Below are 23,824 nucleotides of genomic sequence, written 5' to 3'. Positions count from 1 at the left end.
AAAGTAGGCTATACACGAACTTCTCGCGGACCTGCTCAATAGGTTGCCGACGACTGCTTTAAAGGTAGGCTGATATACCTGAACAAACAATTGCTTTTGTAGCCTAGCCCTATTTGTATTCAAGCAATAATTCCACATGACAAAATCCGGAGTCCGTCTTGAAAGTGGATGTGTACAAATCAGGTTGCAGATTTCGAGTCCAGATTCGGAGTCTTGCAACAGTCGGGGATGGCGAGTCGCATGAGCAATTTTTTATTCTTCAGACCCGTTTACAAGGCTCAGCATCGCACACTGCAAAAAAGGCTTTGCCGGTTATCGAATGAAGTTTATCAAAAATTACTCATGAGCAATAAACATATCAAATCAAACTTATCGCCTACGCTTGCTAGATTTTTACATCAGATAACGATGCACTCTTTGTATGAATACCGTTAATGTCAATAATTGCTGATTAATTGTGTAAGCACAATTCGCTGTCTCGCTAGAAGTAGTGTGTTTTGCTTTTCGTGTTGTGTAATTGCTGAATATTTTGAGAAAACGTTTCTTACAAATAAAATAAAATTTTAAAATTGGCAAGGTGCATGCTCGATTATTGCTGCTTTGTTTTCGTGCTGCCAGCTCAATGCATACAGTGGTTCGGAGTTAAGATGGAAAGAAATCGAACCAAAGATGCTATATAGGCGTGACTAATTGCAATCATGTAAAACAGTGGTTCTTAACCTTGCCCCCAGAGCCCCCCAGGGGGCGCTGGCGATCTTGAAGGGGGGCGGAAACGCTCAGGGGGCGATATGGGGGGCGCTGGGCTCAGGGGGGCGGTATGGGGGGCGCTGGAGAAAAATGGCTTCGCAGTAGATGATGTGGTGATAGGACATATCCTTAATGAGTATTTAGAGCAAATTAACACCGAAAACTTCGTTACATATAGCCTTCAAAATACATATAGGTTTAATTGTCCATGGGCGCCTAAATGACTGACACCGAATGTTCCTGTCTTGGCAATCTGAACCCCAGAAGACGAATTCCATCTGGCAGGGAAAAATTATATGTCAGTGAAGAAATGCCAATCTGAAATCGTGTGCGTCTTTTAGTTTAGTACGATTGGGCGACAGTGATATTCCTGTTGGGCGATATCCCCGTTGAGCGATTCTATATTTTTTGATATCGCAGACAAGGGGGTCACGAAATGACATCATGCAACGAAGTCATACCAACGGGTTCGCCCGCCCGAATATATTTATTGTTTAATTATTAGTAACGGACCCTACAGTTTCCAAGAAACCTCACAATGTTCGCTTTAAGTTTTGATGAGTCTGCGCACACTCAACAACTCACTGCGCTGACTCTTGGACAACAGTGCGTAACGACTAAAAAAAGGTAATAACTCCGGATTTGTTGTGCGCAACGTAGATTTTCTGTGCGCAGAGACCGTGTCAGCACTGCGCACGTGCGCAGCTTAGAGGGAACATTGCACCTCACTCAGCTCTACCGGTAAATGTGTTTACGTGAGCAGAGAGAGGATAAAAATTGATCTCAAATTACATGCAATTCCCGATGATATTGACCAATTCAATCATTAATTAGTGAAATTTTTCGCGAATAGGCGGGAATAGCTGCCTCAGTAAATGGACACCCAATGTAGATACCTAATAGGCTATCAGCAAATAGCGGACAGCCTAATGGGGGTCTGGGAGTGAAGTCCCCCGGAAGTTTGGTTTATCACCCGATGGGGGCCCAGGACCAACGTTTTTTTTTTTTTTTTATGGGGGGGGGGAGGGCTGACGAAGTGCTGTTACGGCCCTGGTAACGAATAATTGTCCTGCGAGCACGCCCGAATATGTTTAATTATTAATTACGTGCCCTTTATTTTCCTATAAAACAGCTCACTCAGTGTTACTGGTAAATCTGATTACGTGGGCTGAGAGGCTAAAAAGTTGATAGCGACTTATATATGTAATTACCACCTATTCATTCATGCATTATGGAAAATTTTCGTACCTAGGGCGACCAGGCCACACAAACTTTGCTGACTATCAAAATCACGACATGGGGTTTGTGGGGGCGAAGCCCTCAGAAGTTCGGTTTATCACGCTATGGGTGCGCAAGGCAATCGTTTTTAGGGGGGTTAACGAAGTGCTGTTACGACCCTACATTTTACTCATTGTCTTTATTACATTCCTTACAATATAAAGTTGGGGGGCGCTGGAGCACGATAATTTTTGAAAGGGGGCGCTGGAAGAAAAAAGGTTAAGAACCACTGATGTAAAAGGTTCACAGTGTAGAACCTGCTATGGTTAGTTGGCGAACACGAACCGCCGTATTTCTGCGGTTCACACGCCTAACGCGTACGTGAACCACCTATTCGCATCATCCCTATTGTTGACATCTTTTTCCATGGCAAATTTCAGATAAGAGTTGTTGTTGTTGTTGTTGTTTATTACACAAAATTAGGTGCTTATAACGTAGGACGGAGCATGAACCGGGGCCGGATTGAATAACCTGTCGGAGTTTCTCATTTTTAGTCGGAGCAGGTTCGGAGCCGGATCAGTACCTAGGAATATGACATGCAGCTTTACCCTCGAATCAATAGTTAAAGTGAAACGTTCATGAAGATAACCCACATGCTAAGTCCAAGTTGGCATGATTACTTCAGATAAGGGTTGGGTTTGATGTTTTGGTTTTTAACTTCCTGTTACCATTGCTTCAATCATATTCAATGTCATCCTGTGAGTAGATCGGATTTTGTCGGACCGGATCACAGTCATTTGTAAAATCCGGCCTATATGAGTCGGACCGGAATCGGACCAGAGAATTTGTCGATCCATGCACTCCGCACTAAAAGAAATGCACCAGGGCTAGGTAAGGATGTAGCCTATTTCATTTAATTTGTTCAAAAACAAATCACACTCGAAATTATTCGTGAACGTGACGAAGGTGTTACCCACTTATCGGTAATACATCAATGGTTGATCAATGTCGCTGAATGGCTACGTTGTTGTCACGAATTTTTACGATAAGGTGGTATTGCACGAGTCTTGGTGTATATCCATTGCCTCGAGCTTACCGGATGGCACAATGCACGAAACTCAATTATGTAAAAAATTCTTGATCCGCGCGAGTCTCTGACGTGACCACCTTTAATTCATATTTGTTACTTCGTTTGTGCATTTATGCATTTGACACTACAAAAATTTGGCGATTTAGCAGTGAATCGTTTTTACGCTTAGAGTTTTTATTCCCTTCCACCTCAAACCATTAATTTAGAAAACAATATATGAACTATTGTAATTTCCGTTTTCGAGAAAGGAGACCACAATCGTTCACCGCATAGCATCACATGTCATCATTCAGTCAATGCAGACGATTTCTGAGATCTGCTAGAAATCATTTAGCATGTTTTTGAGTCAAATTTTCATACAAATTGTTTGTGTCCAAATTGTGACGAGCCACGAATTGCTAATATAGGCAGACATTTGAGCCAAACACCAAAACAGTTGAAGAACCCCAAGATGAGTGTGACATTCTGTTCTAATCGTATAATCGCAGTAATGGCTGAATGTCTTACTGATAGTAAACACTGATTGCCTTCCGTTCGATAACAACCACCAGGTAGACCAATCCTTGTACACTGTACAGCGCACACTGTACAGTCGCTCATCAGGCACAGTTTAGTTGGAGGTTTACACCTCGGCTGTTTCGGGGAAGGAACGGAATTCGTTGCAGCCTGCGCATTGAAATTAATATGTACAATGTACAGTATGTTGCCAGTAAATCGATGTTAGTGTGAAAACGTCGGCCCCGTTAAATGTAAAACTGCTATACTCCTACTCGTTTTATTAACTTTTGTGCTGTGTACATCGATTGTTTTATCCGCAGTGTACGGGTATCCAAATTAGCTAGTACAAAAATGCAGCAAGCGATCATAACAACCCGATGTAGGGATCATTGCAGGATAATGTAGAACACTAATATACGATTTACTGCGCCTCGGAATCAAATGATAGGCTTCTGACAATGCTGCGAAGCATGTTCAATTCAACGTTGGCTGTTGCCAACAGCCAGAAATATTGATACTTATAAAAAGGAAAGAATGACGTACTGAACAAAGCACAACTGAATGTAGCCTAAGAGCTAATATTGAAACCAAACAGGGAAACGGATTGGCTGATGCATCAGAACCTGACTGAGGCAGATCGCAAAGACATATGATTTGTGGCATTTACTTCTCTATAAGGACGAATTCTGTAGCAAATAGATTCTCGATGTTGATGCTATTCTGAACCAACCCAAATAATTCGTAAGAGATCGAGACCATTCACATTTAAATCGAATAAGTTATTCAAGATCCGGTACCTCTAGTGTAGGGTTTGTCCGGGGATACGTGTACTCATTCGGGGTTGTTATTCTTCTTATTATTATTGTTAAAAGTTTAGGATGACACGCACTTTTCACCTGTTAGGTCGTATGTGTCACGGACTACAACGCAAACAAATTCAGGAAATCGGCAGTAAAATGAATCTACTACCATAGACAGAAAAAATTCAGCTACAACAGACGATAGGGGGTGGGAGTAGTAGGGGGATCCGGCCGCGCAGGGATTACGAAGTACCAACGTAGGGGGTGCGACATGCAATGTAAGATCATACGTTATTTAGTGCCCAAAATTGCTCCGCATGCGGTGTGATTACACGGGCAACGTGAGTGTTAATGAGCTTTTACTAGCTAGTGAGGCAGTGATTGGAATTGAGCACTGACTGAAAGTGGTAACCATTTTATTCATTTCAAGTTTTGAGGTCAGGCTACTCGGAATTTGTTGCTGTAACCCTGGCTATACTCAGGGCTAAGCTTGGGAAAAATCGACGGGGAAAGAGGGGTAGGTAGGGGTTCAATATTTGATGAGTTCAAGGGAACTATTAGAAATGTCATTCTTAAACTTTTTAGAGCTCGACTCAAATCTCGGTTTTATTACAACGATTTAGACACACCGTATTCCAAATCCCATATGACCAATTTCGGTATGGAACACAAATACAATAAATCCAGACTACAGCAGCTTTTTCGTAAAACCTGTTTGCAATATGTGACGGACCAGAGCTTTCAAAACTCCTCTCAATGCGTTCAGTGCATCTTTCAGACCTGCCTATACCTACCAGGTGCATTCCGGTGTGTACTGCGTAAGGTAATTACGCGGCATCTTTTTCCATAATCTGGTGGAAACTTACAGTGCATGTAAATCTCGGAGACAGCCGATCAAACATATGTAGACTACCTTAAGTCTACATGTCCTCTCCGTTTAGATATCTTTATCATTTATTCCTACTCACCATCAATTGCAGGATAAATGACACACGGCGCAGGTTGATTCTGAGATTCAGTCGATCTACTCCGCCTTCACCAATTCGTGTTTCATTGCAGCAAACATTGCGTTGGATCATCACTTCTCCGTCGTTGTTTTCATAAAATACTGACACTAAATTATGAATGTATCTATCGACTTAGTACGTCGATAGAAGTGACTAAATTAATGCAATAATTTGAAAGTTATCCGTGATTCGTGTAACATATAGGCTTAGGCCTACTCGACGGAATTTAATTGAGAATTAATTCTCGTATTCGTATGAATAAAATGTTGGTAGCGTACCTATAATTACCTATGGTTAAGCCTATCATTCTTTTTTTAAATTAGGAGATAACGAGAAAGGCTCGATTGAAAAACCGCGTGGCCCGCAATTGCAAATAGAAGGGGGTAATAAAAAAAAGTCAAATATCTCGGTCTCCGTAGATATCAGGAACTTGGATGATGACTACGGCGATCTCTTATCTTACAGTATCGAAATATAAATTCCTGAGATTGACCTATTTACCGGAACTGCTGTACATTCCAATTAATCGCACTGAACCGCATAGTAATCTGGTTTCACATGAATTCAACATCCGCACCAACTGAAAATGTAACTAATGCAAGTCTGATCCTGGATGACTCTGGACGGATGCTGTCAGATAATGAAATTTTATTTAGCCGGATAGTATTCGGGGTCGTGTGGAATTTTGGATTTGCTGCCAATGTGATTACTATCGTGGAATTATGCAAAATGAAACATACACCTCTCAATGTCATTATCATGGGCTTATGCTGATCTGACATCATCTCAACACTTGTATCGCCGTTCCTCGTCAAACAAATATCCAGCACGTCAGTAAATGAAGATTATCCATGGAGCAGGCTTCTTTGCATGACGCTACTTCCAGTACAAAATACAACATCGGCTGTCACAATTCAATTGGTGCTCGCACTGTCGATATGGAGATTGTATGCAGTCCATAATCCAAATAAATCAGGTGACTTTATGAATGTGAGAAGAGCGAAAATATTGGTGATCAGCGTTTGGTTGACTGTGGCTGCAGTCACCCTATTCCCGGCACCATACTATCTAGTATCTAGACATCTTCCCATCAACTGGTGCGAACAAGAAGATTTGCTTCTACAAAATGTCAGCTATGGCAATTGTGCACGTATATCTTTTCATTGACACAGTGCTCTTGACTCTTATACCGGTATCGTCAATCGTGATACTGTGCATTGCCATCGCGGCGTCGCTGCTTCGAAAGAAGATAAAGAGACAGAAACTCACTGGTGCCAGGCAATTTCGGAGAGGGGAGAAACATGCTTTGGTACAACTTTCGGCAATCACATCCATATTCCTAGTTGGCTATATCCCGAAAATTGCTTTCCGTATTTGGGCTTCCACTGGACACAGTGGACACGTACGGCGGAGTAATCGTTCCATTGCGCCGGCCTTCCTGGCGTCGCGCTGGATTGTGAATTTACCGGAATCAATCAACCCCATCATCTACATCGGTTCCAAAGATCTCTGGAAATCAGTGAAGAAGACCCTGAAACGATCGAAATGTAACTGTGCGATGTTTAGACAGTCAACGGTGACAGAGGATCCATCGGGACCGTGAATTGAAACCCAAGCGACCACTAAAAAGGAATACCTACCAAGGAAGAGCGTGTGACAGAATTATATTACTGTATTTATACTGACAATCCTATCGCTTTGCAGGTTAGGTAGCCTATTATGTCAATGAGATATAAATATATGTTGTAAGTAAATCCCTAATGCAAAAATTTTATATTTTTGGGCATGTGAGCTAACGGCGGATGATGTTTACAACCTGTAGTACCGTAGTAGCATCGTGCTCAATCCGTGACGTTTTTGTAGTTTCGATCATTGGATTAGAGTAGGAAGAGTCGATATTTCGAATACTGAAATGATACGCAATCTCGATTGTTCGTATCACAGCATTTAAAACATGTTGTAATGGAATTACTCTTCTGTGGTCTGTGATCAACACATAACAACAAGTAGGCCTACAACGATATAGGACGTAAGAAAATCAAATTATCTTTAACTTTAAAGTCTTTGTCGTCTTCCATCATTATCCTGACTGTTATGATTATAGGGCTGCGCAAAATCGAGTATACCTGAGTGATTCGATTCTGAACGTCACAACAAAATATAATATGTCAAAGTTCAAATATGTACCTTTTGTGACACCACAAAGAATATAATGCCTGTTATGCATCACATTAAAGATGATTTTGGTATTTCTTCGACCGTACCGATTTCATTGCACTTCGTGACAAAGTTGCGGGAGGATCATGACTTCCAGTAAAGGTCGTACCCTTGCACTATATGTTTCATATGCTGCGATACGCCCAATCGAGGTTTTAAGGCTTCCACGGTGGAAAATAGTATCGGAGCGTATAATTTCGGTAGTCGAAAACATCGTCTTTTGCTACTCGATTCGAATCATTAAAATAATTACTCGATTCAGATTCGAGTACTCGAATCATTAGTTATGACGGTAAGGAGTAGAACAGTGGTTCCCAAACGTCGGGGAATTCCCCACTGGTGGGGAATTCAATGGTTTCTGGTGGGGAATAGTCGCATTTCTTGAAAATTATATACAGGACAGTCAACATATTCAGATTCATGGAGACACATGCGCTATTACCGTTACCAGTTAACTGCTCTGGAATGTATATGTATCGAAAATTATACTGCGTGTTGTTCACAAAACCTCATTTTTAACTCTGGATGGTCGATGATGGCGTCACAAACGAATCCAGCACGACTAATTTGACGTGAAATAACGCTTTCGCGAAATTTTGAGCGTTACTGGTATCGGTTTAGAATACGTTTTACATTGCACTTATATTGTCTGGCGTACTGGTGTGATTGTGTGTCTTGTGTAGTCAAACCAGCAAATAGCTGCCTGCGATGACAAAAGTGCTGGGTAGTGGGGAACAGGACCGTAACTGCCGGACCTCAAACCCCCCAATTGGGGGCACGGCGAGCTCGAAGAGGCCCAAAATTATTTCGTAAATTAACATAAATTTATGCCACTTTTTCAAAAAATTTTCGCGCTACTTGCACGATTTAATATTGCCGAACAACTGATTATTGGGTACCCTTCCCCCACGAAAATACGTAGAATTTATAGAAATGGAGACTTCTGCGTCGGCCACTACTTCGCCACGACGCACCAAGGCATATGAAGTTATAGGCCATGTAACATGCAGCTCCGAGAAGTGTGTCAGAACGATCAGCAGCGATAAGACTTTGACCGAGAAGGACTGACTTGTGCTGACCGAAAACTTCGATATATACAATATACATATGGATCTGTTTGATTGTCCATAGGTGGCTAAATGGCCGGCGCCGAATGTTCCCGTCCTGGCGATCTGAAGCTCACAGGGCAAATGCCATCCCTCAGAAAAAAATTAATTGCCAGTAGGTAATACCAATTTGAAATCGTGTGTGCCTTTTACTTTGGGCAATTTCCATATCTTTTGACATAGCAGATATAGAAGGTCACGAAATAGCATAATGTAACGAAGTCATTATACCAATGGGTCCACCCGAAGATATTTAATTCTTATTTAGGGGTCACACCTTTTCCAACACACCTCACCCAGCTCTACCGGTAAATCTGACTACGTGAGCAGAGAGGGGATAAAAAATTGATAGCAAAATATATGCAATTCCCAATCATATTGACCGATTCAAACACGAATGATATAATTTTTTTGCGCCTCACGCGTTTGGTCGAAATAAGGCGACGCACTGAACGGTAGACCCAATGCAGCTGCCGATAAGTAGCGGGGAAAAAGCTTACAGGCTCAGCGGCGCTGAAGGGGTTCTTGGGGGCTTGGCTCCCCTAGAAATTGGGTTTATCACCATGTGGGGGCGCAAGAACAACGTTTTTTAGCGGGGCTGACGAAGTGCTGTTACGGTCCTGGTGGGGAATGAAGGCTCGGAATAAATATGAAGTGGGGAATGAAGACAAAAAGGTTGGGAACCACTGTTCTAGAATCTAGATATAGGCCTACCATATTTTTGTGGCTGAAATTCCGGACACTCTTTAGCGCCTACTAGCGAATTTTACAATCAGCTGTGGACACATCCACTGTCAATATGACGTCACACTAGCAAAAAATTGCCTATCGACTGTGTATTAGAGGTTGACCGATTATCGAAGTGGCCGATCATCGAGGCCGATATTTAAAGCTTTTCCGATTATCGATATCGGCCTATGAAGGCCGATATTGGGACCAATATATTACATTTGAAAAAAATTCAAAAAATACTGGAAATTCAATGCTCCGTGTTCTCAATCTCAAGAAATCGACGACGCAAAGGGTGATATATGACAGATTTATCCTTGCAGGACGGGTTTAACTGGGTGAGCATGCAGAGAAACTATGCTTCCTGCATTTCAATCTACCTTTTCTGAACTGATCTGCAATTCTGTATCATGTTTTGCTTTTTGGGTTATCCCGATTTTCAACGAATGTGTAAATTAAGCAATAATTCTTTTCAATTTCAGTTTTCTCCTTTGTTGTTCAGATTTTTGTGGCATGAACAATTGCCATCTTGCCTAATATATAATATTTTTGGTGAAATTATTCTCAGCTCCTTCCATATTAATATCGGCCTATGATATCGGTTATAAGCCTTGCGAGTCTGCCGATATATCGGTATCAGTATCGGCCTCTAAAAATCAATATCGGTCGACCTCTACTGTGTATTCGGAAGTGTAGCGTGTAGTGGTGATACTCCTAGCGTTTTAACACTAGATCCAGTGGCGTAGCAGCCACTTGGCGGTTCTGCCTCTGCGGCAGGCTCCAGGGGAGCGGCAAAATGAGGCTGCACAGTGACAGAGAGATATATATGGTATTATTTTTCGCCTGCACCATCGATATGCTGTGACGACGGAGATGCGATACAAACTTTATAGTAAGGTCATCTAGTTTGCACCCCCGCTTGTTCTCCACCGTGATTGCTGAGCGCCTAACGGGATAACCGCATAGACCAGTTTTCGAGTCTTTGGTCTGACCCGGCCGGGTATCGAACCCACGACCTACCGATCAAGAAGGCAGACGCACCACTATTACACTATCTCGCTCGGCACAGTGTACACAGCCGGCTAAAAGAAGTGTAACTGGTAGTCCTATATAGCTGGCGTCCCGTGAGCTGAAATTTAATCAAACAGGTCTCAACCGAAAGCTAGTGTCGCGTTGATTCTGAAAACACGAATTAATATGTTAACGTGGCGATGGAACCACTCCGAAATAGCTGTCAAGGCCGATTGTTCGGAGAGTTCCCAGATAAAGGAGAATGCATGGCAAACAATCAGAGTATGCTGGCCTCAGTGTTGTTGAAGAAGTTAGATGATGCATGTTTCGAGCTTTGGACGGATTTAAACTTGAAGCTGAAACTAGGTTTACCGGCATATACCCCTTAAATGATTTGTTTGGATTTTCAAATTCCTACGCGCTGCTGCAAAGCGAAAGTCACAATTTACTCAACAGCGCTTCTAGAAGCACTTATGACGACGAGGAGGAATTTTTGAAGTTAGCTGCGAAAATTGCCATGCCTTATACCTTCGAATTAGGGATCATATAAATCAGAAAATTGCTAGCTTTTCGTATAAATCAATATGATGCCTCTAGGACAGTGTTTCTCAACCTTTTTGTTTTCGCGGACCCCTTTCGGACAGTCACGGGCCCCAGCGGACCCCCACTAAATTTTTTGTCAAATTTAACTCAATTATCGCGCAGTAGTCATATGTCTTGTGCAAGTGACAACTGTAGGCTTAGTGCTAAACAACAACAAAATGACCCTTCTTGAAAATTATATCATACTATTCATGTAGAAATTAGGTTCACTTCTATTATTTCAAAGCGAATCCTGCAACGGCATTTCTTGAAATGCGTGGTCGTGTCTTGAAAATTCGCGCCTTCGATTTGGATTGGATATGAACGAGTGCCGAAAATCCTTCTCCACAAATATAGGTAGCGGCGAATGTAATGATAACGCGTAACGCATTCGACGATACACATTTGTGAATGATCGCAACAAATATGGTATTAGAATCGACAACCAATTTTTTGATGAACATAGCGTCCAGCCTGGTCATTTCTATCTAGCAGCTTATTTTGAGGTTATTATGGAAAATTGGTTGTGTATATCATAGGAGAAAATGGATATTTGTAAACATTAGGGATGGTGTGAACCTCTGAAAGGTTCAGGTTCGTGTGAACGCAAACCTTTTTGAAAGGTTCTGTGTGAACGCGAACGTGAACCCCATGACGTCACGTGACGTCATATTGCTAATTCCAACTCTACATTTCAGTGAAGTGATAGCCTATATTAACGTACACAATACCTAGCGACGATTTGGTCCTCATAATGCCACAATGCTGAAGTAGATATTCACGTTTTGAATGCCGCCAAAAATATCAACAGGGGCAATCAAATGATATAATAATCACATAATATCAATATCTTTCGTCGCTTTGCCAACAATTTCGACAAGGACTTGCAAGGGATTATAAGCTTACGCCGTAACGGTCTAGGCCAGACCGGACAATGTATTCGGCGTCTGAGTATTGCTATGTTGATATTGAGCTGAGTGTAAAACGGGTTTCTATACTTGGTACCGATATTACACCCTTTAGCAATTCGTTGAATAATTCGTTGAACCGATAGCAGACGATATAGATAATATTAAGATCTTGGTTGCTTTCACAACTTATTTAACGTCCACTTGCAAAGTAATAATTTATATTTATTACACGAGCTTTCGGAGCGCCGCTTTTTCATCAGGTGTTAAAGTGGAAGTAACGCAAAAGATTTTGAATTCGAACATATACGCATATTGTGCATACGCATATAACATACGCATATAACAAGTTATACAGCAGCAGCTAACACCCAAATCGCAAGGATTTGGTTTTTATGATACAATAAACATATGAAATCAAGATTGACCCAGTACGCCTGCTAGATTTTTTACTTCAAACAACGATATCAATTTCATCGAATAACCATCATTTGCTGACTACCTACATGTAGTGTATTCCACTCTTGCTGTTGTGTGATTGCGGGTCAAGCTCACAGCATTGAGTGTCACTATATATCCACAAACGGAGAGCTGGATATTTCGAGCAAACATTTGTAACAAAGCAAGCAAAATTTTGAGATTGCCAAGGTGCATGCTCGTTTGGTGTTGATTTCTGATGCTGCCAGCGCCATGCATAGAGTGGCCCGCAGTTGAAATGCAATAAATTTTAACCAAATAAGGTATAATGAAATGAAACTTGTAATATATGAAAAAGGTTCACAGTGCAGAGGCTACCAAGGTTCGTTTGTGAACGAGAACCTCTGAATTTCCGAGGTTCGCACACAGAACGCGAACGTGAACCTTACGTTCACGCCATCCCTAGTAAACATTTCAAAGTCACCGTGATAGACTTTACTCATCCAGCCTTTTCCCCGCAATCCTTAACAAAACATCTCTAAACAGCAAAATGTTTGTATCGGTTGGCTATTGGCAATTTAATAATTAAAATGAGTCTGCACAGTAGGATATTTTATTTCAGACGGTCATTCTGTTGATGTGAGCTCTGGAGTTTTACCAGTAATGAAGCGAAACTGCCTCGTGATTTTCCGAATTTAAAAGAATACAAATTAGGTTGTCAACAGTTTTGAGGCTTCGCGGACCCCCTGAAAATGCTTCGCGGACCCCCGATTGAGAACCGCTGCTCTAGCACGAACACAAATTAAGATATGACCAATTGACCATATGAAGTTGTTCAATTTGAGATTTTAAACGGGTTAAGAGGTTGGTGGTGTTCTGGAAGTAAAGGATTGGCTTTTCAAATTGTTCTGAAGCACGTGCAACTCAAAATTAGCTGTTGCCATGCGAGTACTGAAATAAAAACCAGGACCGACCATTACAATTTCGGAGGAATGGACAATTGAAAAGTAATCAAGAACATAAATGAGCGATTTTCAACACTTAGGAATCGAATGATCAGTTTTACAAATGCTTTTAAGAATATGCGATACAAAATTACCCCTATACATACACCCAGAAATACTGATATTCATCGGCAAAAAAGCGCGTACTTCAATCGAGTGTTGAGATGACTCGAGTCAACTTTTTCATATGACTTGACCTGACTCGAGTCACTTTGCAAAAATGACTCGACTTGACCTGACTCGGCGCTTGAGAAATGTGGATTGACTCGTGACTTGGAGCAAAATTTACGAGTTAATTTCAAATCATCAAGTAAACGGTGTCGATTAAATCACCCTATCTTATGTATGTTCGGGTTGTTCGCGATACGACGGTGTCACTTGTGCGAGCAACCCGTCATTCACTGATTGTACGTTTCACTGATCCTCAATCTACATTTTAATAATATATTCATTGCAGAAATATAATAGAACCCGAAGCTTTTCGAGCTGACACTCTACAAGGGCAATCGTCAGCAAATGGAGAATTTCAAAAACATGCATCTAGCTACATTGCATTCAACCAATTATGACGTCATAGAAACAAACAACATGAAATACAGGCAAACCGCGAGCGCAGCTAGTGGCCAATTTTTAGATTGACTAAAAATTCCTTCAGCTGACTGACACAAACGCGGTCGGTGGATTTTAATGTAAGTCGATTCCAGTGCAGACAGATGGAAATGAGTGCGGCCTCTACCTGATATAGAGAATCTTTCATCGCAATAGTTTTTGCTGCCGATACTACCCCATTACCAAGTTATACAGCAGTAGCCAACACCTCAATCGCAAGGATTTGATTTTAATGATGCAGTAAAGATATGAAGTCAAGATTGACGCCTGCTAGTTTTTTTTGCATCAGAAATGATATCAATCTCATTGATTGCTTGAATAAGCATCATTCGCTGACTAGCCTTCGTATTTCACTAGGGATGTTGTGTGATTGCGGGTCAAACTCACAGCAGAGAGTCACTAAATATTCACAAACGGAAAGCTGGATATTTCGAGCAAATTTTTGTAACAAGCAAGTAAGACTTTTGAGATTGTCAAGGTGCATGCTCGTTTAGTGTTGATTTCTAAGGCTGCCAGCGCCATGCATAGAGTGCCCACAGTTGAAATGCAATAAATATGAACCAAAGATGTTAAAATGAAGTGAAAATTTTAATATATGAAAAAGGCTCACAGTGCAGAACCTACCGATGTTCTGTAGTGAACGCGAACCTCTAAATTTCCGAGGTTCACACACAGAACGCAAACGTGAACCTCACGTTCACACCATCCCTACTCATAGCCATGGCTTGATTACGTTCTAGTAATCGCAGATCAGTTACGGCTGCATCTTCGCGAGAGTTTAATGTGCGCGATCTAAGAACGCTCGGAAAATGTTGTTTGATGCGTTCCAGCAAGCGCTGAGTTGTTCTTCCCACGTACCGACAATCACAGTGGCACTTGAAATCATAGACTATATTGCTTTTTTGAGAAGCAGGAAGAACATCATTGCGCGATGCAGGAAGTAATTGTTTGGTGGTAAACACAACATTAGTTTTTACGTTATCGTAACAGCGACTTACAGCAGAAATCAATTGCTTTTCAAAACGGGAAGAGATGGAGCCCAGCCACGGTATATGTATATATACATTCTCCTCAGACCGTGTGTTCGTGTTTTGTGATTTGCTGGGATTGAAATTACTGAGTTTTCTGTCCACAGAACTCGTAATGATGTGTTCGGGGTACCCGTTTTCGATTAGAATTTTTGCAGATATATTCTAGCTCCGCGTGTAATTTTACATCCGAACATATCATCAAGGCTCTGTGCACCAACATGCCAATCAAATTTAGTTTACGGCGATTCGGGCTAAACGAATTCCAGCGTATATATTGCCCAGTAAACGTTGGCTTCCGGTAAACCGAAGTGACAAAGCTAATACTCCGTTTTTCCACTAGATCGTCTAAGAATGGTAACAAGTTAGCACGCTCTTTTCAAATGTGAATTTTAGAGACGAGTGTAGATAATTCAAGTTATCAAAAAATCCATCGAACTCCGTCTCATTTTGACAGATAACGAAGGTGTCGTGGACATAGCGACGGTGCATGAATGAACATGTACATGTACAATTGTACACGGTATTGTTAAAACTAAACTCAACAGAGCAAAGCCGTATTAAGAAGTTCAACGAATACTTTACGCGAGAAGGAAGGTGGTGCTAAATAATCACCACCATATAGCGCGTCCGCACAAATATCAATGGTCTCCTTCAGCGGCACGTCCGTGAAGAGGCTAACGATATCATAAGAACCGAGAAACATATTCGAGTTTGGAAGGTCGGTGGTTTTCATCTCGTATACGCGAATGTAAAGGAATCAGCGACACAATGCGAATCATACATGGAACGCACTGGTTCCAAAATACCGATAAGTCACTTCGCGAGCTTGTGCTGAGCCGATCCAATCATAGAAAGAATTGGTCGAACGGGCACGTTGGTTTTATGTGTTTTTGGCAGTCCGTACATACGTGGACTCTGTGCCCCAACCGGTCTGATGGAGGCGTAGACCTCAGGTGTTATGGAGCCGTTTTTCTTGAGGCTTGGGCGCTGTATCCATATTTTGATCTTCGCAATGTCATCGCATTCAGCAGCGGGATCGAGTGTCTTGGATTTTGATTCGTCACCCAAGATTGCTTCCATTTTGAGTATGTAATCCCGTTTGTTTAGGATTACAACCACAGACCCCTTATCCGGTTCGCTAATGTGAATGTCTGGATTTTGTCGCAATGCTTTTATTGCACGAAAACATTCCTTCGTCATTAAGAAATTTGCTGAATCAATAGGATATCCACAATAGGCATGTGCCAAATCACTCAATCTTGCTTTGAGGGAAGGCAAATTATCAGCGGAGTTCGCTTTGCGATGATATAGTTGAGCCATTAACACTTCAAATTCGCGAAGATGCAGCCGTAACTGATCTGCGATTACTAGAACGTATTCAAGTCATGGCTATGAGCTCTGCCATCGGCAAGCATTTGGCTGAGAATGCAACTTGCGCTAAAACTATCTCGATGAAAGATTCTCTATATTAGGTGGAGGCCGCACTCATTTCCATCTGTCTGCACTGGAACCGACTTATATTAAAATTCACCGACCGCGCTTGTGTCAGTCAGCTGAAGGAATTTTTAGTCAATCTAAAATTGGCCACTAGCTGCGCTCGCGGTTTGCCTGTATTTCATGTAGTTTGTTCCTATGACGTCATTATTGGTTGTATGCAATGCAGCTAGATGCATGTTTTTGAAATTCTCCATTTTCTGACGATTGCCCTTGAAGAGTGTCAGCTCGAAAAGCTTCGGGTTTTAATATATTTCTGCAATGAATATATTATTAAAATGTATATTAAGGTTCTGTACCCCAAAGAGTATGATCCTCAATCGTTATACATCACAAATAAATTGGGCGCAAACGAAACGATCAGTAGGGTAGATTGATCAAATTGTAACGTATGTTTGTTTCTTAGACTTACATTTCGCAGTGCTCACCTTTACACACACTCTTGTATGATTTAAATCGAACGAATATAGTTTATGCTCTTATATTCTCACGGATGTGTAGATGGGTATTGTCTTGTACCACATCCATTTGTTCAACTTTTTGAGGCTTCGTAATCGATTCTCTATATTGACTGATAATGACATGCTGTAGCATGTAGCTATACCGTGCAAAACCGTGCGATACGGCTGATCTCATCTGTACCTTTACGTACCAACTTATCGCCTTACTACCGTAAGCATCGAATTTTGCGAGTTGATGAACTATATCGCTTCGAAGTATCAAAAGTTGTTCACAAATATTTTTCCAATAGTCTGCCTACTGTGTTTGATGACTTTTTCATACCTGCTAAACATGCCCATTCCCATTACACGAGATCCTCGTCTAAAGGAAACATCTACTTACCCCCACCCAATAGCAACCTAACTAAGAGATCTATCGACTACTCGGGACCTATCATCTGGAATGCATTACCAGGACATATCCGTGAATTGCCTTATAATAGATTCAAAAAAGCCCTACTTGATCACCTCTTGTCGTTACACTAACACTGTTGCCCTACCTCGCCCAGACATTGCTTCATTGATCATTTGCCACCATTGTTTAATTTTTTTTCTATTTTCCTTTAACTAAACATTTCTTTACAGCCAGACTGTTCAGAGTCAAGTGTACCTGTTTGATTCTGGTGTGATCAGACTAGATGACCTTTACGGTCTTATCGATCATTCCTATCTAATACCGAATTCTGTGCACGCATATTTTCTGTACCACCATCACTGCCGTTTGTTATGTATTTTGGTTCGATGAAAATAAAGACTCTCTCTCTCTCTCTCTCTCTGCTGCACTGACATCCTCTTAACACTCGTATCGCCATTCATCGTCAAACAGATTTTCACCGCGTCAGTTAATGAAGATTAATATCCTCGGAACAGACTGCTTTTTAAAAACGTAGCATCGGCCATCACGATGCAATTGGTTCTCGCTCTGTCGATTTGCAGATTCTATGCAAGCCAGAATCCAACTAAATCATAAGGTTTTAAGAATTTCAGGAGAGCGAACACATTAGTGATTAGTGCAGCGTGGCCAGCCTTTCCGCGAAAGGGCCACATGAAATTTATGAACCGTTACGCTGGCCACTCGAATACTTTTAGTCGTCCAATAGGTGTTAACCGGACTATGTAATGGTGAAAACAAGACTTATCTTAGTTCGCATCAAAATCGATAACAATATACATTATGTCATGAAACCTCCTAGGCTCGCAAAGTGCGAGATATTTTTCAAAATTAATGACTGAATTCGCACAAATTGTGACTTGCATGTTTTGCGCTGGGTTCATTTGGCAATTACTGGATTATTCGGCACATGGACTGACATATTACTATCGACGATTTCGGCGAACATGCGTCTATCATTTTCTGCAAAGTTGTCGTCGCGGATGATCTTTCTACGAGTGCAGCCTGCAGACGCGAAGTCGCATGTTGGACGACACGTTCTCACATAATTGCGAATATAGTTCAGTTATAATTTCCAGGAGTGGTACCACTACTAAAAGCAAGAAATCTAGTGACAATAAATCGCGCGAAGGGCTGAAAATAATTTCAAGTCAAATACATCTGCAACTAAATATTATACATTATGGTCATATACGAAGATTTACGAAATAGTGACCGGCCCCTGACCACGCCAATGCGTCGGAACTGGCATTTTAGTCATAAAAATCCAAATTTCGCGGTCGGGCTTATCAAATTTTGGTTGGACTTCCAAGTTCATAATAAATTAACTGGGTGATTATAGCTAATTTCAGGAAATGCCTCGCGTGCCTCGCGTATCCTATTTCATTGAAACGGTGCTCATGACGATTTTACCGGTATTGTTAATTGTCGTACTGTGCATCGTCACTGCGCTGTCGCTGCATCGAAAGAAGCTGAAGAGACAGGTTAGGCACCATTTGATTGGCAGGCACCACTTGATTGGAGGATAAGCAGGGAATTATCAACGATAAACTCAAATAACTCCGCTTCTATAGGTTGGAATCAAGTCAAATTTGTTTTGCATCGTTTTTGAAGACAACTCAACAATTTCATGGCGTAGACAGAAAAATTTGTAAATTTATTTCTCAATTATCCCTAATAAACTAAATTTGTAATTGGCTCTGTGCCGGCATATACTTGTTAGAATTGAACCAAATTTGGTTTGCAACGTCTTTTAGGGTAACCTGACAATCTAATCAATGAATGGCTGGAATCCGGAAAAAAGCTTTTTTTGAACAGTCCAAATATATAAGGACATGTGACCAAATGTGAGCTTGCAATTGTGATGAACCTGAATTTTGCCTTCATTTTCCGTACTGCCCCCGTGCCCTCTGTAGTCATTTCGACCATTAAATGTATTGATGGGCTTCTGATTAAGTAATATGGTGTAAGTGTAGGTGTCTGCTGTAGGTGTCTGCTGTACGACAAGTTCGGAGATATTATCTTAGTGTTGCAGATAATATCATATACCTGAAACATTTTCTTGTTAACCGGGTTGTCGGCGTAGGTTGCTAACTGGAATTGATCAATCAAAATTTGCGTATATCATCCTAAATTGTGATTGTAATACTGAATTGCTAAAATTAGTTTACGCAAGACCTTGGTAGCTTTCACACTCTATTTAACGTCCAATTGCGAATAAATATAACTTTATTAGTCACACGAACTTTCGGATCGCCGCTCCTTCATCAGGTGTTAAAGCGAAAGTTTGGAGGTTGGCTACACAAACCAAAATCACAACCATTTTCCAACGTAGCTCTAATTATGTTGTATATATCAAAACGTAGCCTACTTTGCGCCTGGCAATTCAAAGCGTATGTTACTATCAATGCGTTGTTGTTTATTTTGATGACCATGTTTGTTTGACGATTACAACGTAATTGGTTTTATGTCTCATATCCAAGTATTATTTCGCAAATATACATAAAATTGCTTTTAAATATGCATAATGTACAGAAATGAGTTCGCCCATATTAGCAATTATGAAAGAACGGCAACTGAATATATAGTATGAAACCGTTCGGACGATTTAGTGCAGCCTGCGGGAGCGCCACTAGTACATGAACTTGAACTGGCATTTCGGCGCTGGGCATTTTCACGTTAGAAGACACGACCTAGGTCATAACATGCAACTTCATGCGGTGTGTGCGCTGCCAAAATGATTGGCGGCGATGATGAATAAAATAACCGCCGCACGTTGGCCAAAACGTGGGACTTTCTTATGCCCACTGTCCAGGTGCCGAATAGTTAATGCACCTAAGCTTTACCCCCACGTATCAAATAGGACCCGCCGAGGAAAATAATGAGTCCCGTATCGAAATACGAATTCGGAATCGTGTTCGTCTCACGAAAGGAGATATATTCTTTTAGTTTCGTCTGATACGTGTAAGCGATTACAATATATCTGAACAACGACCTTGACCGCTTTACCGCGACCTTTGGAGCTTTGTAGACAAATCTAGTGCCGGACCAACCCTAGCCTGAAGTGAAGGTTGGGCAAATTTTTCATCATCAGGCCATATCATCGTAACAGCAGCATTTATGTGCCTGTCGCTTATTGGCTATGGTACCGAATATAGCGGACTTGGAAACGACCAAAGCAACCACAGAATATCGATCACAGCGTGACTAAAAATAAATGATGCAACTACTACGTACGTTAAGCGTTTAGTGCAGTGGTTCCTTGAATTTTCTCCTTATTCCCCACTTCCGAATTATTCCGAGCTTGCCTTCCCCACCTGAAATCTCTATATCCGCCCTTTAAAAATGCTACCTCCAAAAAATATGGCAAGACTTTGCTTAGTAAATAGGCCTACGTGATATTTGTGATTGTTACGATTCCCGGAATTGATCAGCACACAACTAAATTACCACAACAGTGAAGTGGTATTCTGGTAACCATAAACGCGCCTCCGTAAATATATATCTACCCAGGCGCACAACCAACAGAAAAACAGGAGGCTTTTGAAAATTTTCCAAAAGTTGCGAGGTAGCATCAATTGGCATGCGTAAATGCCGAATATTACATGGGTTGGATAAACTTCCTGATGCTATGAGGAGCCCATGCGTGTGATAGCCTATATATAAGCTGCAGTAAGCTACGCGTTCGTACGCTTCTAAGAGAACTCGAAATTAAATAAATATGTAGCTTCATTAATAACGAGTCCGGATGTGCTATCAATTATCGCGTCCGCAATCTCCCTTCAATACATATTCAGCAATATGAGCTCCTATTTCTATTACAACGAATTAGGATATTCCAATCGCTCCATTTCGTGTATAAATGAAGAACAACATATGCTGGAGATCACGTGCCGCTGTCCAGGCGATTTGGGCTAATTGGAGGCACTGATAATATGAATTGCTGAATTGCAAATGACCAAAGAAATATTAGAGATACGATCGGCATTTCAAAAGGACATTTAGTCATGGATATCTAGTCTAAGTATCCCTGCATTTAGTAAAGGAGATTATTGCTGTAAATATTTTTACAAAAGTTAGTCTATTCCCTACAAGAAATCCCGAAATTCCCAATGGTGGAGACTTCCCCACCGGTTGGGAACCACCGGTCTAGTGCTTTGCTTAAGTCTATTGCGATAACGACCAAAATATACGCTTCGCGACCAATACTTTAGGATGCACTGGCGTAACTGATGATGTTACCAGCTGCGATTAAGCGCTTGGTGGGATTCCTCGCCTGAAACCCCAAATATGACAAAATTAAAAATGTTTGCCATGCGAATTGGTAATATTTCTACATTTTGGCACGCTTCATGCGAAAGGTTACCGGGCTCTGCTATAAAAGTGATTTGGCTTCGATGTTTTTAATTTATTAAAATGCCCCTGTGTGTGTAGCTTTCTTTGAGTCTTTGACTATGGAAAAGCTGGAAACCATTCATTGACATCTGAGTGTGTGACGATCCACCAATTTTTGTATCCCTCAAGGTGATTGGATGGAATCAATGATGGAATCGATTTTATTTATATTCGCGAGAATCTGTTTTAGTTTAGAACCGAGAAAATTTGAATTTGCTATGGGGAAATAAAATAATAATCGATATTGTCTGATGTGAAAAAGATTGCAGAAAACGTGATGAATTTGTCATTTGTTATGAGTCTTCTCGTATCTTCATTGATGTTAACCCATGCATCCCCTCGTATTTTAGGATTTATGCAAAAGATTTGCCCTAAATTTCAAAAGTAGTGTATATTTTGTCGATCTAGTGTTTTCTAGTTGGGAAATCGAGTGTTTTGTCACTATAACCGAATATATTGTTAACGCCATTTTAAGATTTGATCAATGAGGAGTCTTGCCAACAAAGCTTAATTCCATGAAGTGAAATTCCCGATAAGAACATTCGTGATACCTGGTAATCTATATGCCGTGTGAAGTAGAGATAAGCTGTAATAAATGGTACGATGTTTTGTGCATGCAATCTCTCGCGGCTATGATATATATACGAATGTAATACCACGTAGAGATATTCATTCATTCATTATTTCGCTGATTCGGAAGTCTGCGGCATTGCCGTACGTGATTCAATAAAGTTACAAGTCGTGAAGACAGAAACAAAATATATTCGTCAGTGTGATCCATCGAATACGTGTGCAATAGACAGGCTTCGTGATACGTCAGCCTACAAGGCCGTACGGCGTGGTTACGTCGGTCCGTCGAACGGAAGGGAACACGCAGCGAATTGTAAACGCAACCTTCTGGAGTCAGATTATACAACTATAGCATCTACAAACATTCGCTCTGCGTTATAGTCACGAACATCGAGTGGCAACACTGCTTGTAACTAACCATACAGTGTCGTCACACTTGATTTCCCACACCCGAGCTTTCTTCCTATTATCCCAGAGGATATTCGATGAGGTTCTTCTGTCTACTTTACACGTCAGAGATGGTGCTTGGCTATTAGCTGGAGTAGGCGCCGGACGCTAATTTTCCGCGGGTGTGTGGTTTCAATGACGTCACAAAGAGATGACGTCATAATGTGACAGAATTGATAATTAGGCTGTGTAAATCCCAAATAAGTGGTATTAGAGCGTTTATGGAGCAAATCCCAAGCCTTAGCACACATCTTCTCAGGCAGGTTATGTTCAAGTATTAGCGGGAATCAATTCAATGTCATTCAGTTTCGCGATGCCACTTTTTAATCACATTCGCTAATCAGCATATGCACTTAATGGCATTGTCTTTAAGTCTAAGCCATCGCGAGATACGAGCCAACGCATGCTAGGCCCGAGACGCGATAGTTAGGCCAGCGATGTTATCTTTCGTACCAGGATTATTCCATATGCGATCGTTTAGGCTAGCGATGATATCGTACGCCTCAAGCCAATGCAGATGCGATTGTGCAGGCCAGTGACGGTACAGGGCTTATCGCAGATGCGATTCTTCATCTTCATAAGCCAGCGGAACTAGGCTTGTTAGAGACGCGGCAAATCAGGTCAGCGACGATTGCCAAGCGGACGGCAATCAATGACTTAATTTCGCGATCATCTCAGCGAGAGATCGCGTCGCGTTACGTTATAGATAACTAACCGACTATAGTTTAGTTATCTATAGTTATATTGTGCAGGTGCAGGTGCACACTGCACAGGCGAATCTCGCCAATTGGCAACGCGCTACTCGCTAATTGGTGCGCGCAACACTAATATGATACTACTTATCAAACGGACAGGCAAGATAGTGTGTTACGGCTCTTGTAAAACCGACGACGTCTTTATTACCGAATCGCTTACGTATCAGTCTGCGTCGCTTCTAATTACTGACATTCGATCAAAAAGTCACCTCGCTCATATAAGCGGCAGCCTGCGTTAGCGTTAGCTCATTATATTGGTACTGTGCTGATTGGAGTATTTGGTTGTATTAAGGTCGGC

At 41.4% G+C, this 23,824-nt stretch overlaps 1 protein-coding gene across 1 annotated transcript in view; it reads left to right on the top strand.

Annotated features, from left to right (window-relative positions):
- The first annotated feature begins 23,776 nt into the window (after window positions 1-23,776).
- The window catches only part of LOC145453807 (von Willebrand factor A domain-containing protein 3A-like), a 173,765-nt gene continuing 173,717 nt past the window's right edge, over window positions 23,777-23,824 (top strand). The window contains exon 1 of the mRNA XM_080331790.1: window positions 23,777-23,818. The gene's annotated coding sequence lies outside the window, so the exon portion shown is untranslated. The remainder of the gene's footprint in view (window positions 23,819-23,824) is intronic.

This window comes from Botryllus schlosseri, chromosome 13 (assembly GCF_051294905.1).
Source record: "Botryllus schlosseri isolate E-star chromosome 13, Bs_hap1, whole genome shotgun sequence".
NCBI classification, from domain to species: Eukaryota; Metazoa; Chordata; class Ascidiacea; order Stolidobranchia; family Styelidae; genus Botryllus; species Botryllus schlosseri.
Note: the sequence above shows the minus strand (reverse complement) of the source record. Positions and strands in the feature narration are given on the sequence as shown.